At 46.5% G+C, this 20,554-nt stretch overlaps 1 long non-coding RNA gene across 1 annotated transcript in view; it reads right to left on the bottom strand.

Moving 5' to 3' along the window:
- Nucleotides 1-4,762: 4,762 nt before the first annotated feature.
- Nucleotides 4,763-20,554, bottom strand: part of LOC141099177 (uncharacterized) — a 39,046-nt gene continuing 23,254 nt past the window's right edge. The window contains exons 2-3 of the long non-coding RNA XR_012234427.1: nucleotides 7,149-7,257; nucleotides 4,763-4,857 (exon numbers count right to left, since the gene is read on the bottom strand). This is a non-coding gene — a long non-coding RNA (uncharacterized lncRNA). The remainder of the gene's footprint in view (nucleotides 4,858-7,148; nucleotides 7,258-20,554) is intronic.

Raw genomic sequence — 20,554 nt, 5'->3', positions numbered from 1 at the left:
CCTAAGCGGCGCGCAGCACTTAGAAACCCGATGTGCACCTTGGTTACGAGCTCCCTGCACCAGCGCGCTGGTAACTAAGGTACACAGTGGGTAACTAAGCGACATGTGTCGCTTGTTACCAGCATGCCGCTGGTGCTGATCCCTGGTGAAGCTGCCTGTTTGGCAGCTCACCAGCGATCATGTAGCGAGACACACCAGCGATCCTGACAAGGTCATATCGTTGTCGGGATCGCTGGTGCATCGCTATGTGTGATGGGGCCCTTAAGATATCATCTGCTATTGTCTTCACTCCAAGAAGTCCTTCCAAAGCCTGCATTAATGTTTGCTGGAACACCTCTGGAGCAGGTTTTAGTCCCATGGGCATTCTCAGCCATTTATGGCTTCCAAACGGTGAAGAAAATGTTGTCAATAAACTTGATTCTTCAGTCAGTGCCACATGCCAAAAACCATTTTTCACATCACAGACAGAAAATATTTTAGCCTTTGATAGATCTGGTAGAAAGAACATCATCTAATGTCGGCTTTGGCTAGTGATTTCTTTTCAACGCCTTGTTGAGTGGCTTAGGATCAATGCATATTCTTAACTTGCCAGCTGGTTTCTGCACTATGACCAAACTACTGATCCAATCTGTGCTCTTAGGGTACCGTTACACTTAGCGATGCACCAGCGATCCCGACAACGATATGGATCGCTGGTGCATCGCTAAGTGGTCGCAAGTGAGCTGCCACACAGGCAGATCTCACCAGCGACATCGCAGCGGTCGGGGGTCGCTACTTACCTGTCAGACGCGGCGATCCAGACATCCTCCGCCCGCCTCCACGCGTCGCTCGTCAGCGCCACAGGAAGCCCAGCAGGAAGCGCCCGACGAGAAATGATCCAGGACGTTCTCGCGCGATCAGCGATAACCAGCGGGGGAGCCGTCGGTGGTAAGTATCAGACATAGCAATATCGCTAGCAATATCGCTATAACGTCACAAAATTGGTGATGTTACAGTGATATTGCTAGCGATGTCACTATATGTAACGGGGGCTTTATGGACTGGTGCTATCATGCCTAATCTCTGTAAATCTTGCAGTTCTACTTTCAGTGGTTGCATTAAAGATACAGGCACTCTTTTTGTAGGTAATCTTGAAGGCTGCACGGTGTTGTTAATTTCTAGCCTATATTTGCCTTCAAAGCACCCATCACCTTCAAATAAATCAGTATACTTCGTTTTTATTTTCTGAATATCCAAGTTTTGCTCTGCGTTTAGTTTGGGATTTGGTATTTCCTGGAAACGTCAACAGACAATGTTCTGAGACTGTACTTTTATTAAGACCATTGCCTGAACAGCTTTTACTCCCAATAATGGTATATGGTTACCACCACGCAACATGGTAAATTCAGCTCTATAACTCTTTCTGTTACATGGGTTCCGTATTTTGAGCTTACATGTCCCCATCGGTTTCAGAACACTTTTGTTGTACATCACCAGTACCTTGTCAGTTGGCTCAATAGAAACCTGTTTGTTCAGCAGAGCACATGGAATTGCATTGCAGCTTGCTCCACAATCCAGCTGAAATCGAATAGGCTTCTCATCCAACAAGAGTGTTGCATAAAGCTGCTTGGCCTCCTTGACTACTGACTGCCTGACTACATTGAGTTTCTCTGCTGCAGGCTCCAGTTGTAGCCTTGTAATATCCTCTGCACTGTCAGAGTCTGGTGTCAGTGTGGAGCTGTCTGTACTGTTTGCCTGTTCCCAGCCTGTAGACAGCTGAAAAATGATTCCTCTTGCCACAGGACCTGCAGGTTACCCCAAATGTAGGACACTTGGTTTTGTCTCTCTCATGTCTTTTCCCACAATACTTGCAGTGGACGCAGTGGCGTGGCGTGGGGGGGGTGGTCCGCCCCAGGCGGCACGTGTGTGGGGGCGGCGCGGCAGCAGCAGCAATTCCTCTCTGTGGAAGAAGCGCGGAGGCACAGTGCAGTGCAGCGGCGGGCAGGGAGCGATCACAGCAGCTCCGCTGCCTGCAAGAGGGAATAGCAGGAGCGGAGCTGCAAGGGTCCGTCCTGCTTCCTGCCCGGAGGCCGCGCTTCCTGTTTGACACAGAGGAGCGCCGCTGAATGACGTCATCATTCAGCGGCCGCTGCTGTGTGAGCGAGGAAGCGTGGGTGATGCTGAGGACAGGTGAGAGGAGAGAGGTGGTGTCTGTGTGTGTATGTATGTCTGTGTGTGTGTATGTATGTCTGTGTGTGTATGTATGTGTGTGTGTCTGTAGGTTAGCCTGGCCCTGGAGGAGATGGGGACATGAGAAGACCGTGATGGGGAGAGAAGGCCATGATGCCTGGGGTGACGGGAGAAGGCCATGAGGGGGTAATGGGAGAAGGCCATGATGGGGGTAATGGGAGAAGGCCATGATGGGGGTAATGGGAGAAGGCCATGAGGGAGTAATGGGAGAAGGCCATGATGGGGGTAATGGGAAAAGGCCTTGAGGGGGTAATGGGAGAAGGCCATGTGGGGGTAATGGGAGAAGGCCTTGAGGGGGTAATGGGAGAAGGCCATGATGGGGGTGATGCAGAGAAGGCAATGATGGGAGTGATGGGGTGATGGAGCAGGCAATGATGGAGGTGAAGGAGCAGAAAATGATGGGAGTGATGGGGTGATGGAGCAGGCAATGACGGGAGTGATGGGGAGAAGGCAGTGATGGGGTGATGGAGAAGGCAATGATGGGAGTGATGGGGAGAAGACAATGATGGGGTGATGGAGCAGGCAATGATGGGAGTGATGGGGAGAAGGCAGTGATGGGGTGAAGGAGAAGGCAATGATGGGAGTGATGGGGAGAAGGCAATGATGGGGTAATGGAGAGGGCAATGATGGGGTGGTGGGGGAAAAATAAATAAAGATGGGGTGGTGGGGTAGAATGCAATGATGGTGGTGGTGGAAAGGGCAATAAATGGGAGTGGTGGAGGAGGAGGAAATGATGGGGTGGGGAGAGGACAATAATGGGATGCGAGGGGAGGAGGACAATGAGGGGTGTGGGGAATTGGGATGGGAGGAAGGGGGACTTATAATGGCCTTAGGAACAGGGGGAGGTGGAGGAAGACATTATCGCTTATTATGTCTAACACAGTCCCTTAGTATATAGTGTACTCACTATGTCTAACACAGTCCCTTAGTATATAGTGTACTCACTAATTCTGTATAACACCATCCTTAGTTACATAGTTTCCTCTTTTATTATGTATAACACCATCCCTTATTATGTATCATCCTCTCTAGTTATATACGTATGATGCCGTCCCTTATTATATGGCTTCCTCTGCTGTTATGTATAGTGCTGTCTCTTACATAGTGTATTCTTGTTCATTTTGTTATTTATAGTGCCTTCTTTTATTACATAGTCCCCTCTCTTTTTAGATATAAAATGACTGCTGATCGAGGAGCCGGTGACCAAACTACCAGTCCATCAGCTCCTCCATTAGAAAGGAAGCTTTCCCATGCTCCATCAGCCATCATTGCATTATACAGCCAACAAGACAGGACGGTATGTAATAAAAAACAGGGCTCTATATAATACAATATGTAAGGGACGGTACTGTACATAACAAGAGAGGGCACTGTGTAAGGGACGGCAATATACATAATAAAGGAGACTATGTAATATATATACCTGTATGTGTGTGTGTGTGGCTATATAATATCAATATAGATAGATATCTATCTATCTCTCTCTCTATCTATATGTATATATACATACACACACACACACACACACACACACATAGCTTTGACGCCATAAAAGGAGGGGGGCCCGGACACATTTCTTGCACAGGGGCCCCAAGCTGTCAGTGTCCGTCCCCTGTCCGCCAAAATAATTTGTACTTTCTGTTTTTTTTCTGTCACATTATTAAAAATTATTATTAAAAAAGCCATTAGGTCTTCATCCAGCATCATCAAGCTAATACATACATATATATATAGAGAACTGCAAGAACATGCAAGTCTAGAAATTTAGAAATAATAACAGCAGAGTTAGTAGCAGACTAAATATTAGATCTTTGAGTGTAGTGTGGGCTCTTCGGATGCTTCTGAATTATCAACGACCAAAGGGGCGGCAAATTTTTCGACCGCCCGGGGCGCCACAAACAGTTGCTACGCCACTGGAGACATCGGAAAGATATAACTTTTTCACAAGACATCAGGAGGATGGTGAAAATGTGGACAGATATCTGACAGAGCTGAGGAGACTGACAGCAACATGTGGTTTTGGAGAGATCAGGGACAGTTTAATCAAAGACAGAATGGTGTGTGGCATAAAAGACAGTCATCTCAAAGAAAGATGACTGAGAGAGGAAGACACGAGTTTAGAGAAATGCATGCAAATCTGCAGGGCTGCTGAGCTATCAAAACACAGCCTGATGATGGCAGGCACCATAGACAATGATGACAAGGTAAACGCAGTATCTATGAAAGGAAAGGCAGGACCAAGCTCCTCTATAAACACTGTCCACAGTGATACATCCAGAGGACACTGTTCCAGCATAGAGAGCCACCATGTGATGGAGGTAACCAACTGTAACCTGGGACTGGGAACCGAACTGTCTTTTCATGTGCAAGGGGCCGGGGTGTTCACTGACTGTGACCTAGTGAACTCGCCAATGACTACCACCCCGAGCCACCTTGTTGCATGTATGTTTCAGATTTTCAACACTTGTGCCACAGAATTTATATTTTGCAATTCACAGTATTTAAAAGCTGATAGGAAAATGCTAACTTTTACCTTAGTATTCTCTAAATCCACGAAAGCGGCATCTAGTTGGAGGATTATTTCATCCACTTTATTCTTATGTCTTTCCAACTCTGTTTGACAGTTATCTAGCAAAATAATCACAAAACAATTACATTTTGTAGCAGTCATTATTTCTACACTATATTTCCACTTACTAAGGCCTTCTTCACACATCCATTTTTTATGTCTGTATGCGGTCCATTTTTTTTCAGGGCTGCAAATATGGACACACGCACACCCATTGTATTCAATGGTGGTGCGCACATGTCAAGATTTTTCACACGGTCCGTGTGTAAAACCTGCAGACATGTCTGTTTTTTGTGCAGCACAGACAAAACACTCGCCGCACACATGCACAATGATGACACATGAATGACATCTGTATGTTTCATCAGCGTGACACGTACCGGTGCCTGGTGCAAGCGGTACAGTTCGTGCTGTTCCCAGGTGCCAGCCGGTTGCTGAAGGCAGCTCTCATCATTGTCTCCTGATCGCGCTGAGATCAGCGCGACCAGAAGACAATGATGGGATTTGTATTCAGCTGCTGGCACCTGGGAATAGCAGTACAATTTGTGCTGATCCCAGGTGTCGGCGACCGAAGGCAGCTCTCATCATTGTCGCCTGGTCACATTGAGATCAGAAAACTTTCATGGTGCTCGCGGTGACCTCATTGAGGTCAACGCACTTTATTGCTCAAGCTCACAGTTAATTGTGGGAACGCAGCTTCAAAGACCAGCGGTAACCCCTATGACGTCACCGCCCGTCACTGAAGCTGCCCTCGCAGCACCTCATTGTCTCAAGGTTTTCAGCCTGGACAGTCGCATCATTGTATCATTCAGGTTGTAAAACAGATATCACAGAGATGCATTACAGTGTGGGACAGTATGGCTTATCTTCACTTCGGACAGGTGAGGGGGGTATGCCGGCAATAATGCTACAGATATTTTCCTTACTGTACTCAGTTTCTGCAGAGCTCTTTTTTGATCGATCACTGCTACTAATGCACATCCTGCTAAAAGCACACAATATTTTTTCTTTCTTTTTTTCTACCTTTTATGTCATTACTTAAACAACTGAATAAACATCCTCCAAGGCCAGTGATTCCACAATTTTTGCAAGGGGTTGTGTGTATATATATATATATATATATATATATATATATATATATAGCTCTGTCAAAAATTAAGAGACCACCTGGACAGTTCTAAATCAGCTTCTCTATCCCAGAAGTGATAGGAATGAAAAAATAACTTTTAACCATTCCAAAGGGGTTGAAAAGAAAAGTCTTGAGTGAGGAAAAGAAGGGCTCAATTCTGGCTTTACTAGCAAATGGATACAGTGAGAGTCATGTTGCCTCCATCCTTAAAATTTCTTAAATGGCAGTCCATTACAACAAGGTCAAGCAGCAGACAAAGCTACAGAACGGCAGAGGGCGAAAACGACTCTCCACTGACCGGGATGACCGTCATCTTATTCGAATGTCACTCAGCAACCACAGGATGACATCAAGTGACCTACAAAAGGAATGGAAAATGGCAGCTGGGATGAAGTGCACGTCAAGAACAGTTTTGAACAGGCTTCTATAGGCAGGGCTCAAGTCATGTAAAGTTAGAAAAAAGCCTTTCATCAATGAGAAGCAAAGGAGAGCCAGGCTGAAGTTAGCCAAAGACCATAAAGATTGGACCATAGAGGAATGAAGTAAGGTAATCTTCTCTGATGAGTCTAATTTTCAGCTTTGCCCAACACCTGGTCGTCTAGTGATTAGACGAAGACCTGGAGAGGCGCACAAGCCACAGTGTCTTTCACCCACTGTGAAATCTGGTGGAGGACCGGTGATGATCTGGGGTGCGTCAGGAAGGCTGCAATTGGGCAGGATAATCTTTGCTAAGGACATATGAATTAAGCCGCAAACAAGGTTATCCTAGAAAAACAGATGATTACTTCTGCTCAGGCAATGTTCTCCAACTCTGAGGGCTGGTTTTTCCAGCAGGACAATGCGCCATGCCACACAGCTAGGTCAATCAATGTGTGGATGAAGGACCACCATCAACTCCCTGTCATGGCCAGCCCAATCTCAAAAGTTGAGTCGGGGATGCGTAGGAAGTCATTGCTCATATTTAATGAAATTTATCACATCTACTAAATACTAGCAGGTTGGAATAAAAAAAAAATAAAAATAAAGAGCAACATACCATCTCTAATTAAAAAAGTGCTAACAATTTACAAAATGTTGGGTACTATTACATCCAATTGTACTAAATAAATTCAAAATAAACCTGCCACAAATAGGAAAGACAGACATAGAATGACTAATTTTTTTATACATGTTGTACATTGTTGCTATGACTAGCTATGAATAGTAAGTGGACAGTTCTACCTGAAATTTCATTTAGCTCTTTAATTCTGTTACTGGATTCATTCAACTGAAACTTCAAATTTGTTATCTTGTCTTCACTGTTCTCTCTGTCCTTTGTCAGTTCCAGTATCTAGTAGAATAAAAGCATTATTAAAATATTTAGAAATTACTACCTGTCTGTTAATACTTATCTAGTCACATCTGCAGAGAAACTTACCCCCATGTGGCACATACTACAAGTATATGTAAAAAAACAAACCTTAAAGAAGCACTCTGATGAAAAATGTTTTCCATCACTAACAATATTATTTTATTTACATAGGGTCAACATACAGTATCACTACATCCTTAACCTGGTCGTCTACTACACTTTGAACTTCTATTCAGTTCAGCCCCTTTTGCTTCTCATCACTCTCTTGAATTTCAAATGTCACTGCTAACTTACCTCCTATGCTCTGTTAGTAATCCCATGATGCATTAGCACAGCATATCACAGACAGCTAGAGTCAGTATAATTTCTACCTGTTAAATAAAAATGATATACCACATTTTTGGAAGGTAATGGATCTCATTAGTTTTCCTCGGTGACATGTGTACTAAAGTAGCCTTACAGAATGCACATTATGTTCACGTTCATGTACATGCACACAAGCACAAAACTGCTGCATGTGTAGAAGGGGGAGTCCCCGCTGTGTACCCGGGCCGGAACCAAGGGGACTGTCACGAAGATTCCTAGGGAAACTGTTTCCGGGGGACATAATTACAAGACGGACCGGGGAGAGTTCTAGAAGGAGTGGGGGCAGAGCCAATATAAAAGGAGCTGAGGACGCCAGCAGAGGGCACTTGACAGAGCGGGAGAGAAGGAGCAGGAAGACTGGAGGGCGCCAAAGAGCCAGAGCCAGAGCTAGAAGGAGTGAGCAACGACTAGAGGGACTGGAGAGAGACTCACCACAGCCAGGAAGGAGACGGCACCAAGCCGACCAGCAGAGGGACCCCGACTGCACGATCGCGCTTCACGCGGTAGTCACAGCCAGACTCCAACCCACGGCTGCGGCCTGCCCACCGCCACCAAGAACCAGCCCATGGTTGCAGCCTACCTGCTGCCACCCGTGGCCGCCACAGCCCGACTCCAGCCCACGGCTGCGGCCGGCCTGTTGCCACCCGCGGCCGCCACCGCCCGTCTCCAGATCGCAGCTGCGGCCTGTCCGTGGCTACTCACAGCCGCCACTGTCCGACCCCAAACCGCGGCTGCGGCCCACATGTCTCAGGCCCCGGCTGGCGCCATCCCGTCACCGCCGGAAGGCGCACTGCAGAGGAACTCTACAGGGGCCTGTTGTGCCCACACTCCACTTGGGCGTAGGAACGCCAGAAGCCTGAGTCAGATCCTCATCGGCTGGGCCCAGCGGTTAAGACGCCAAAGAGATACCGACCACCACTCAGAGGAGGATAAGTGACACTTTGTAGTTGATAACCTGTAGTTTTCTGGACCCGTAGTCGGCCATACTGCGGCCCCATAGTTACCGGTTTCGACCGGGTAGTCGTGATCGTGTTACCTGTGTATTATTGTTCTGATCCCTGCGAGGATAGCTGTTGTTATCTTGTCGGTTACTCAAGATAGCCCTTATAGATATAAATATATATATAAAAGTTACATTCTAAGTTCACTCCGACTCCAGTCTCGTCACTGCATTCCGCGTACTTGCGATACCTACATTTGGCGTAGTTGGCAGGATGCAGTCTCCGAGCGTGAGCGGAGATACCGCGGACCAGGGAGGTGCCGTGGACCAGGGGGGCACAGTGGCCCCCAGTCTAGTTTATCCTTGGGGGCTATGCTGAGTAACCTGCCCTGGTTCTCCGGCACCAATACCATGCTGTGGAGCTGGACGGAGAAGATTCGGGAGCTGTTTAGGATGCATCCAATGACCCCTGACTTAGAAGCAGAAGTAGCCCTTATGGCGTTGGATGGGGAGACCCGGGATTTGGTAATGTTGAGACCCCCGGGACAGTGAGATACCTTTATTAGGGTCCTACAGATACTACAGGAGACACATGGGGACCCGACGGATGTCGGAGAGTTGAGAACCAGGTTGATTAGTCGCATGGGAAGGAGAAACAGATGCTACAATTACTTATAAAAGTGAAACTGCTGGGGAAATCAGACATGGAAAAAGACTTAGGCATCTTAGTCAATAAGAAGCTAAATTGGAGTGCCCAGTGTCAGGCAGCTGCCACCAAAGCAAATAGGGTCATGGGATGCATTAGAAGAGGTGTGGGGACACGAGATGAAAACATAATTCTCCCTCTGTACAAATCACTCGTCAGACCACACTTGGAGCATTGTGTGCAATTTTGGACGCCGGTGCTCAAGAAAGACATTACTGAACTTGAAAGGGTTCAAAGGCGGGCTACTAAAATGATAAATTGAGTTGGTTCACTACAATACCCAGAAAGGTTATCAAAATTAGGTCAATTTACTCTAGAAAAGAGAAGACTTACGGGAGACCTAATATATATGTACAAGTATATCAGAGGGCAATACAGAGATCTCTCCAATTAACTGTTTGTACCAAGGACTGTGACAAGAACAAGGGGGCATTCTCTTCGTTTGGAGGAAAGAAAATTTCTGCACCAGCATAGAAGAGGGTTCTTCACAGTAAGAGCAGTGAGGCTCTGGAATTCTCTTCCTGAGGAAGTTGTGATGGCCAACTCACTGAATGAATTTAAGAAAGGAATGGATGCTCTTCTTGTGAGTAACAGTATAGAAGGTTACGAATAACATAATATTATAGGTAGATGGTTGACCCAGCTTAGGGGAAGGAATTTTTTTCCCTATGGACAAAATTGGCTTCTACTCTGTGGGTTTTTTGCCTTCCCCAGGATCAACAATGCAGAACAGATGCACTAAAAATAGGTTGAACTAGATGGACATAAGGTCTTCCTTCAGCCTTCAAAACTATGTATGTATGTATATGTACTATGTATGCAAGGGGAAGGGGAGATGGTCACCCAGTACATGATAGTCCTTCAGGAACTATAGTTGTGGCCAAAAGTATAGACACCCCTGCAATTCTGTCAGATAATACTCAGTTTCTTCCTGAAAATGATTGCAAACACAAATTCTTTGGTATTATTATCTTCATTTAATTTGTCTTACATGAAAAAACGCAAAAGAGAAAGAAGCAAAAAGCAAAACATTGATCATTTCACACAAAACTCCAAAAATGGGCCAGACAAAAGTATTGGCACCCTCAGCCTAATACTTGGTTGCACAACCTTTAGCCAAAATAACTGCGACCAACCGCTTCCGGTAACCATCAATGAGTTTCTTACAATGCTCTGCTGGAATTTTAGACCATTCTTCTTTGGCAAACTGCTCCAGGTCCCTGATATTTGAAGGGTGCCTTCTCCAAACTGCCATTTTTAGATCTCTCCACAGGTGTTCTATGGGATTCAGGTCTGGACTCATTGCTGGCCACCTTAGAAGTCTCCAGTGCTTTCTCTCAAACCATTTTCTAGTGCTTTTTGAAGTGTATTTTGGGTCATTGTCCTGCTGGAAGACCCATGACCTCTGAGGGAGACCCAGCTTTCTCACACTGGGCCCTACATTATGCTGCAAAATTTGTTGGTAGTCTTCAGACTTCATAATGCCATGCACATGGTCAAGCGGTCCAGTGCCAGAGGCAGCAAAGCAACCCCAAAACATCAGGGAACCTCCGCCATGTTTGACTGTAGGGACCATGTTCTTTTCTTTGAATGCCTCTTTTTTCTCCTGTAAACTCTATGTTGATGCCTTTGCCCAAAAAGCTCTACTTTTGTCTCATCTGACCAGAGAACATTCTTCCAAAACGTTTTAGGCTTTTTCAGGTAAGTTTTGGCAAACTCCAGCCTGACTTTTTTATGTCTCGGGGTAAGAAGTGGGGTCTTCCTGGGTCTCCTACCAAACAGTCCCTTTTCATTCAGACGCCGACGGATAGTATGGGTTGGCACTGTTGTACCCTCGGACTGCAGGGCAGCTTGAACTTGTTTGGATGTTAGTCGAGGTTCTTTATCCAACATCCGCACAATCTTGCGCTGAAATCTCTTGTCAATTTTTCTTTTCCGTCCACATCTAGGGAGGTTAGCCACAGTGCCATGGGCTTTAAACTTCTTGATGACTCTGTGCACGGTAGACACAGGAACATTCAGGTCTTTGGAGATGGACTTGTAGCCTTGAGATTGCTCATGCTTCCTCACAATTTGGTTTCTCAAGTCCTCAGACAGTTCTTTGGTCTTCTTTCTTTTCTTCATGCTCAATGTGGTACACACAAGGACACAGGACAGAGGTTGAGTCAACTTTAATAAATGTCAACTGGCTGCAAGTGTGATTTAGTTATTGCCAACACCGGTTAGGTGCCACAGGTAAGTTACAGGTGCTGTTAATTACACAAATTAGAGAAGCATCACATAATTTTTCGAACAGTGCCAATACTTTTGTCCACTAGGGTGACCGCAAAAAATCGATGTCGGAATTTTGTCCGTCTGGACCCCACAAAACGATTCCCCTTTCCAGATATTGAGAGAGCCAAAATTAGAGCTCGATCAAACGACGTTAACCCGTGCCGCCGCTCGTTGCTCAAAGTTTGAAAAAATCCAAATTGAGGTATTTTAAGATTTAGGTATTTTGCATAGTCTGTTAGACTATAAAGAATGTGAAAACAACATTGCGGAAATAGCCCTGACCAAATTTTCGAACCATTTGTGGTATTTGAATGCAGAGTTGGTGGGATTATCGTTTTTTGATCCCACCATTACAGACAATGAAAAGTTGTTAATGGCTAATAAATTGCTCAGTAGCACAGATGAACCATCAGAGCACGCTAGGGTTGTAAATCCAATAGTTAGGAAAGAAAAATTAAAAGAGGTAGGAAGTAACTGACTTTAACGACCTTCTGACAAAAGATGAAGAACAAAAGCAATATGTCCTGCAAGTTGTAAGCAAATGCCGAGCATTATATTCTGACGCTTCAAAAACTACTTTAACAAAAGCTCTAGAATAGATTAGATAACTATGTAAAATTATCAACTCATGTAGGTTAGCGTGCTCTGATGGTTCATCTGTGCTACTGAGCAATTTATTAGCCATTAACAACTTTTCATTGTCTGTAATGGTGGGATCAAAAAACGATAATCCCACCAACTCTGCATTCAAATACCACAAATGGTTCGAAAATTTGGTCAGGGCTATTTCTGCAATGTTGTTGTCACATTCTTTATAGTCTAACAGACTATGCAAAATACCTAAATCTTAAAATACCTCAATTTGGATTTTTTCAAACTTTGAGCGACGAGCGGCACGGGTTAACGTCGTTTGATCAAGCTCAAATTTTGGCTCTCTCAATATCTGGAAAGGGGAATCGTTTTGTGGGGTCCAGACGAACAAGATTCTGACATTTTTTCCCCCCCATATGAGATCCGGTCACCCTATTGTCCACCCTCTTTTTTATGTTTGGTGTGGAATTATATCCAATTTGGCTTTAGGACAATTCTTTTTGTGTTTTTTCATTTAAGACAAATTAAATGAAGATAATAATACCAAATAATTTGTGTTTGCAATCATTTTCAGGAAGAAACTGAGTATTATCTGACAGAATTGCAGGGGTGTCAATACTTTTGGCCACAACTGTATACACGGTCATTGAGCGGAAGGATGGTGTGGGCGTTGGGCCCATTGACATAACCCTACGTGACCTCTTAGTGACCAGGCTCCGAGACCCATTGACTAAACAGGCATTATGGAAACGAGTCCGGGTAAATCCGCGTATGGCTTTCTCCGAGGTAGGGAGTCAGGCGCGCGCGAGGGAGCAAGAGCAAGGGCTGGCAGTTCCCATGGGAAAGGTCCAGGCACTGAAGTCTCCATGAATGCCATTGGGGAGCCCCAGTGGGTGAAAGAAATGAAGCAAGAACTGAAGAGTATCAGGGGCGAACTGGCCGAGGTAAAGAGAAGGGCCGAGACCATGAGTGGACGGCCTGGAACGGACCCTGGAGCATGGGGTCCTCGTAACCCCAGAGGTGGTTGGTCCCTGCGGCCCCGTGAATGTTTTGAATGTGGCAAACTGGGCCACTTCGCCCGAGAGTGCCCATGGCGTGGGAGATACCCACCCCGGCGGCAATTAAAACTAAAGGGCTCTGAGCTGGGGGGATGCCGCTCGGAGCCAGAAACCACGACGCAGGGTGGTGGAAGTCCCAAAGCTTTGATTGCGAAGTATCCAGTGATATGGGCAGAGGTCGAAGGACGTGCAGTACGCTGTCTGGTAGATACAGGGTCGCAAGTTACGACCATGCCGGAGACGTATGTCTGGCAGCACTTTCCCGAGGCTGTGAGGCCCCAGTGGGGGTCCATGATAAAGCTACTAGCCGCTAATCAGCTACCAGTCCCTGTCGTCGGAGTAGCATGGATGCAAATTTCATTGTGCGGCAAGCAACTCGGCCGCTGAGGGGTGATTCTGACCCAGGGAGACGCAAACGACAAACACCCTGTTACCCTGGAAATGAACATATTGAGGGAGTTCGGCAATCTACTCCTTAGTGAGCCTACACAGGAGACCCTGAGCCAGTGGGGCTCCCACACTCCCCAAGGGCAAGTTTTCCAACAGCTGGTGTGGAGGGTGCGGGTCCTACAGGACTGCCAGGAGGGGGAGGTGCTGGGGAAAGTGATCGCACCGGTGGGCCCTCACCTCGTGCTGCCGCCAGGGCAAACGGTGGTGACCTTGCCTATTCAGGCCTATGTGCCTCTGAAGGGAGTAGAAGTGCAGGTGGAGCCGTGCTTCTCGGAGCGACTACCCCCTGGGGTCCTGGTGGCCCTCGCCTTGGCCACTGTGAGGAAGGGGACCGTTCTTGTGCGCTGTGTCAACCTAGAAGATCAAGACGTTGTTCTAAAACCGCATGCTGAAATGGCGAAACTGATGAAATCTCTGGAGGAGGTGCTTCCGACCCCAGAATTCCAGCTAAAGCTGCAGCCAGGGGACCCATGGGCGGTAACTATTCAATCCATTCAAACCACCGGGTCCTCAGCCGAAGAAAAGGGCAGAGCCATCCTGAAAAAATGCGAGCAGAACTCTCTGGCTTCACCCGGGCCCAAATACATCAGGTAGACGCACTCCTGGGCCAGTACCAAGAGGTATTTGCCAATCATGAGGACGATTTCGGGTGCACCACGGCCATCACACACAGCATCCCCACTGAGGGAACGGCCCCTAACAGAGAGCGATACAAACAAATACCCCCGCAACTATACCAAGAGGTAAAGACACTGCTGGGCCAAATGCTGCAGAAAGGAGTTATCCGAGAAAGCCAGAGTCCTTGGGCGGGCCCCATTGTGTTAGTCCGAAAGAAGGACAGCACATTGCGGTTCTGTGTAGACTATTGAAAGTTGAATGCCTGTACCATCATAGACTCGTACCTACTGCCCCGTATAAAGGAGTCCCTATCAGCCCTAGGGAAGGCAACATACTTTTCAACCGTAGATCTGGCCAGCGGGTACTGGCAGGTGCCGATGTCGCAGGAAGACCGCGCCAAGACCGCGTTCATCTTGCCTATGGGACTGTTCGAATTTATTGAATGCCGTTCAGGCCAGCCAACACCCCCAGGACCTTCCAAAGGCTAATGGAGTGATGTTTAGGAGATCTTAACTTCGAGGCCACGCTGATACATCATCTACGCAGCCACGTTTGAAGACCACCTGCAGCGGTTGGGGCAGGTGCTCGGTCGACTGCAAAAGTACGGATAGAAGGAAAAACCCCAGAAATGCCACCTGTTACGTACACAAATCGAATACCTAGTACATACTGTCTCCGCCGAAGGCGCTAGACCGTCCAGGGAAAAAGTCGCCACAATAGAGGGGTGGCCTACTCCCGAGACGACAAAAGATGTACGAGCCTTCCTGGGGTTGGCCGGATATTACCGTTGCTTCGTAAAGAACTTCGCCCGCCGGCCCGAGCCCTGAAAACCTGCTGAAGGGAGCCCCGGCCGAAGCTAATGGTTGGAAGATTCAGTGGCGAGAACCGCAGGAAGAGGCCTTCCAAGATCTCAATACCGCACTCTCGGAAGCCCCAGTGTTGGCCTACGCGGATTTCTCGCAGCCGTTCATACTGCACACCGAAGGGAGCCTACACGGGCTAGGAGCTGTATTGTCACAAATCCAGGACGGCCAGGAAAGAGTGATCGCTTACGGGAGTCGATCACTCCACGACTCTGAACGTAATCCTGACAATTACAGCTCCTTTAAGCTCGAGCTTCTCGCGGTAGTGTGGGCCATGACGGAGCAGTTCGCAGAGTACCTGGAAGGCTCTGATGTTGTGGTACGGACTGCCAACAACCCACTGGCCCACCTTGACAATGCCAAATTGGGGGCCCTCGAACAATGGTGGGTGGCCCGAATGGCCAAATTCAAATACAAAATCATCTACAAACGGGGAGCGGAGAATGTGCATGCTGACTCCCTCTCCAGAATTCGGCGTACGACTCCTGGGTGAAACCGAGATGATGAGGTGGAAGAAGAATAAACGCCATTCACTTTGGCCCCTGCCGGGATCACAGCTGTAACCTGAGAACAATCCCATATAGGACCCTCTAGGGGCATCTTAGAACAATTCCGGGATAAATGGATCCAACAACAACAAGAAAGTGGAGAGATTGGCCCTCTGCGTCAATGGGTGGCCACGGGCCAGCTACCCAGTGATGTCCAAAGACAGACATTGACTCGGGACACTTTGCTAATGCTACGTCAGTGGGAGAAATTGGTGATCAAAGGACTATTGTACCGAAAGGCAGTGCTGCGCACAACATCAGCGACAGCCTGGCAGGTAATAATACCAGGAGCCCGACTCAATGAACTTGCTCATGAGGCTCATGAAAAAGGGGCCAATTTTGGGGCACAAAAGACTTTTCAGTGGCTACAACAAATGGCCTACCATCCCCGCTTGCAGGCCACAGTGGAAGAGATTTGCCTTGCGTGCCGCCTATGTGAGTTAACTAAACTATCTGAGCAACAGGCTCCAGTACAGACAATAGTAACAGCAGCACCCTTCGAACTCTTAACCCCTTCATGACCCAGCCTATTTTGACCTTAATGACCTGGCCATTTTTTGCAATTCTGACCAGTGTCCCTTTATGAGGTAATAACTCAGGAACGCTTCAACGGATCTTAGCGATTCTGAAATCATTTCTTCGTGACATATTGAACTTCATGTTAGCGGTAAATTTAGGTCGATAATTTTTGCGTTTATTTGTGAAAAAAATGGAAATTTGGTGAAAATTTTGAAAATTTAGCAATTTTCAAAATTTGAATTTTTATTCTGTTAAACCAGAGAGTTATGTGACACAAAATAGTTAATAGATAACATTTCCCACATGCCTACTTTATATCAGCACAATTTTGTAAACAAAATTTTTTTTTGTTAGGAAGTTATAAGGGATAAAAGTTGACCAGCGATTTCTCACTTTTACAACAAAATTGACAAACCCCATTTTTTTTAGGGACCACCTAACATTTGAAGTTATTTTGAGGGGTCTATATGGCAGAAAATACCCAAAAGTGACACCATTCTAAAACGGCACCCCTCAAGGTACTCAAAACCACATTCAAGAAGTTTATTAACCCTTCAGGTGCTTCACAGGAACTAAAGCAATGTGGAAGAAAAAAATGGACATTTTAATTTTTCCAACAAAAATTTTCTTTTAGCATCAATTTTTTTCATTTTCACATGGGTAACAGGATAAAATGGACCCTAAAATTTGTTTCTCCTGAGTACAACGATACCTCATATGTGGTCATAAACCACTGTTTGGGTGCATGGCAGGGCTCAGAAGGGAAGGAGCGCCATTTGACTTTTTGAATTGAAAATATGCTGGAATATTTAGCGGTTGCCATGTCGCGTTTGAAGAGTCCCTGTGTGCTTAAACATTGAAGCTCCCCCACTAGTGACCCCATTTTGGAAACTAGACCACCCAAGGAACTTATCTAGATGTGTAGTGCGCACTTTGAACCCCCAAGTGCTTCACAGAAATTTATAGCGGAGAGCAGTGAAAATAAATAATTTTTATTCCTCAAAAATGATTTTTTAGCCCGCTATTTTTTATTTTCACAAGGTTAACAGAAGAAATTGGACCATAAAAGTTGTTGTGCAATTTGTCCTGAGTACACCAATACCCCAAATGTGGGGGGGAACCACTGTTTGGATGCATGGGAGAGCTCAGAAGGGAAGGAGCGCCATTTTGGAATGCCGACTTGATGGAATGGTCTGTGGGCATCATGTTACGTTTGCAGAGCCCCTGATGTTCCTAAACAGTGGAAACCCTCCACAAATGACCCCATTTTGGAAACTAGACCCCTTATGGAACTTATCTAGATGTGTAGTGAGCACGTTGAACCCCCAAGTGCTTCACAGAAGTTTATAAACGCAGAGCTGAGAAAATAAAAAATCATTTTTTTTCCTCAAAAATGATTGTTTAGCTTGCTATTTTTTTATTTTCCCAAGGGTAACAGGATAAATTGGACCCCAAAAGTTGTTGTCCAGTTTGTCCTGAGTACGCTGGTACCCCATATGTGGTCATAAACCACTGTTTGGGCGCACGGCAGGGCTCAGAAGGGAAGGGGCACCATTTGACTTTTTGAATGGAAAATTAGCACCAATCGTTAGCGGACACCATGTCGTGTTTGGAGAGCCCCTGTGTGCCTAAACTTTGGAGCTCCCCCACAAGTGACCCCATTTTGGAAACTAGACCCCCTAAGGAACTTATCTAGATGCATAGTAAGCACTTTGAACCCCCAAGTGCTTCACAGAAGTTTATAATGCAGAGCCGTGAAAATAAAAAATTATTTTTTTTCCCTCAAAAAATTAATTTTAGCCCACAATTTTTTATTTTCACAAGGGTAACAGGATAAACTGGATCCCAAAAATTGTTGTCCAGTTTGTCCTGAGTATGCTGGTACCCCATATGTGAGGGGGACCACTGTCTGGGCACACGTCGGGGCTCGGAAGGGAAGTAGTGACGTTTTAAAATGCCGACTTGATGGAATGGTCTGCGGGCATTATGTTACATTTGCAGAGCCCCTGATGTTCCTAAACAGTGGAAACCCCCCACAAGTGACCCCATTTTGGAAACTAGACCACCCAAGGAACTTATCTAGATGTGTGGTGAGCACTTTGAACCCCCAAGTGCTTCACAGAAGTTTATAATGCAGAGCCGTGAAAATAAAAAATCTTTTTTTCCTCAAAAAATGATTTTTAGCCCACAATTTATTATCTTTACAAGGGTGACATGAGAAATTCGACCCCAAAAGTTGTTGTCCAGTTTGTCCTAAGTATGCTGGTACCCCGTATGTGGGGGGGAACCACTGTATGGGCACACGTTGGGGCTCGGAAGGGAAGTAGTGATGTTTTGAAATGCCGACGTGATGGAATGGTCTGCAGGCGTCATGTTATGTTTGCAGATCCCCTGATGTTCCTAAACAGTGGAAACCCCCCACAAGTGACCCTATTTTGGAAACTAAACCACCCAAGGAACTTATCTAGATGTGTGGTGAGCACTTTGAACCCCCAAGTGCTTCACATTAGTTTATAACGCAGAGCCGTAAAAATTAAAAATAATTTTTTTTCCACAAAAATAATTTTTTAGCCCCCAATTTTGTATTTTCCCAAGGGTAACAGGAGAAATTAGACCCCCAAACTTGTGCAATTTTTACTGAGTACGCTGATACCCCATATGTGAGGGTAAAGCACTGTTTGGGCACACGTCGGGACTCGGAATGGAGGGAGCATTGTTTGACTTTCTGAACGCAAAATTGGCTGGAATAAATGGTGGCGCCATGTCGCGTTTGGAGACCCCGTGATGTGCCTAAACAGTGGAAACCCCTCAATTCTAACTCCAACACTATCCCCAACACACCCCTAACCCTAATCATAACCCTAACCACAACCCTAACCCCAACACACCCCTAACCCTAATCCCAACTCTACCTCAAGCCACAAGCCTAACCGTAATCCCAACCCCAACCCACCCCTAACCCTAATCTTAACCCTAGTTCCAACCCTAACCCTAGTTCCAACCCTAACCCTAATTCCAACCCTAACCCTAACCCTAATTCCAACCCTAACCCTAATGGAAAAATAAAAATAATTTCTTTATTTTATTTTATGTGCCTGCCTATGGGGGTGATAAACGGGGGGGTTTATTTACTATTTTTTTTTCATTTTGATCACTGTGAATCATAGTGATCAAAATGAATGTATGAATCTGCAGTGTTTGCAGATTCAGGCGGGCGCACTACGCATGCGCACGCCATTTTCCAAGATGGCGGCGCCCATGAATCAGGACGGCGGGACACTGGGAGCCGGAGCGGGACATCGGAGGTACCGTGGAGGTGAGGGGGGGTTGGAAGGTGGGGGAGCGGAGAAAAAGGGGAGGGGAGCAGATGATGACAACGGCAGCACATTGCCACCGTCAGTCGGTATCGGGGGCCGATCGGCCCCGTGAGGCATGGGGGGTCGGAACTGGGTCTCCAGCCATGTCCAATGCTACTGTAGCATCAGCCATGGCTGGATTGTAATATTTCATCAATTTTCATTGCTGAAATATTACTATCGCTCTATTGGCTGTTTCACTTTTAACAGCCAATCAGAGCGATCATAGCCCTGTGGGGGTGAAGCCACGCCCCCTTTGGTGAAGTACAAAGCCCCCTGTATCTGCGGGTCAGGTGACCTTTCAGTGACCCCGGTCACCCGACCCGCAGGGGGGGCTTTGAAATCATGACACAGGGTATGCGTCATGGGTCGGATTAGCACCGACTTTCATGACGCATACGCTGTGTCACAGGTCGGGAAGGGGTTAATGATAGACTACTTAACCATCGGCCCCACTCACCAGGAGTATGAGCATTGTCTAGTTATGGTGGACCATTTTTCCAAATTCGCCGTGATGACCCCTACTCGAGATCAAACTACGGAATCAGCCGCCTATGCAATTTGCAAGAACTTTATCCAAGTATACGGCTGCCTCCAACGGATCCATTCAGACCAAGGTGCGTACTTCCTGAGAAAAGTAATGGAATAATTGCACCGCTTATCCATTGATAAATCCCAGACCACTCCGTACCATCCTCAACGAAATGGGGCTTGCGAGCGATTTAATCAGACATTAATCCAAATGCTACGCACCCTGGAGAGCGACCGGAAAGCCTGCTGGCCCTAATACATCCCCAAACTCGTCTGGGTTTATAACAACCGAGTACACCGAGTCACCGGCTACACCCCGTACTCGCTACTATTTGACCGGGAAGGCAAATGAATCACTGAGGTGGAGTTAAACCCGAACGGGAGTCTCCTCGTGGGTCCGGAATCATCGGTATCGGTTGCAAACCTTGCACCGAATCGTCCATACAAAACTTCAGG

Source organism: Dendrobates tinctorius, unplaced genomic scaffold, assembly GCF_039654945.1.
Source record: "Dendrobates tinctorius isolate UK_male_01 unplaced genomic scaffold, ASM3965494v1 ptg000098l, whole genome shotgun sequence".
NCBI lineage: Eukaryota > Metazoa > Chordata > Amphibia > Anura > Dendrobatidae > Dendrobates > Dendrobates tinctorius.
Note: the sequence above shows the minus strand (reverse complement) of the source record. Positions and strands in the feature narration are given on the sequence as shown.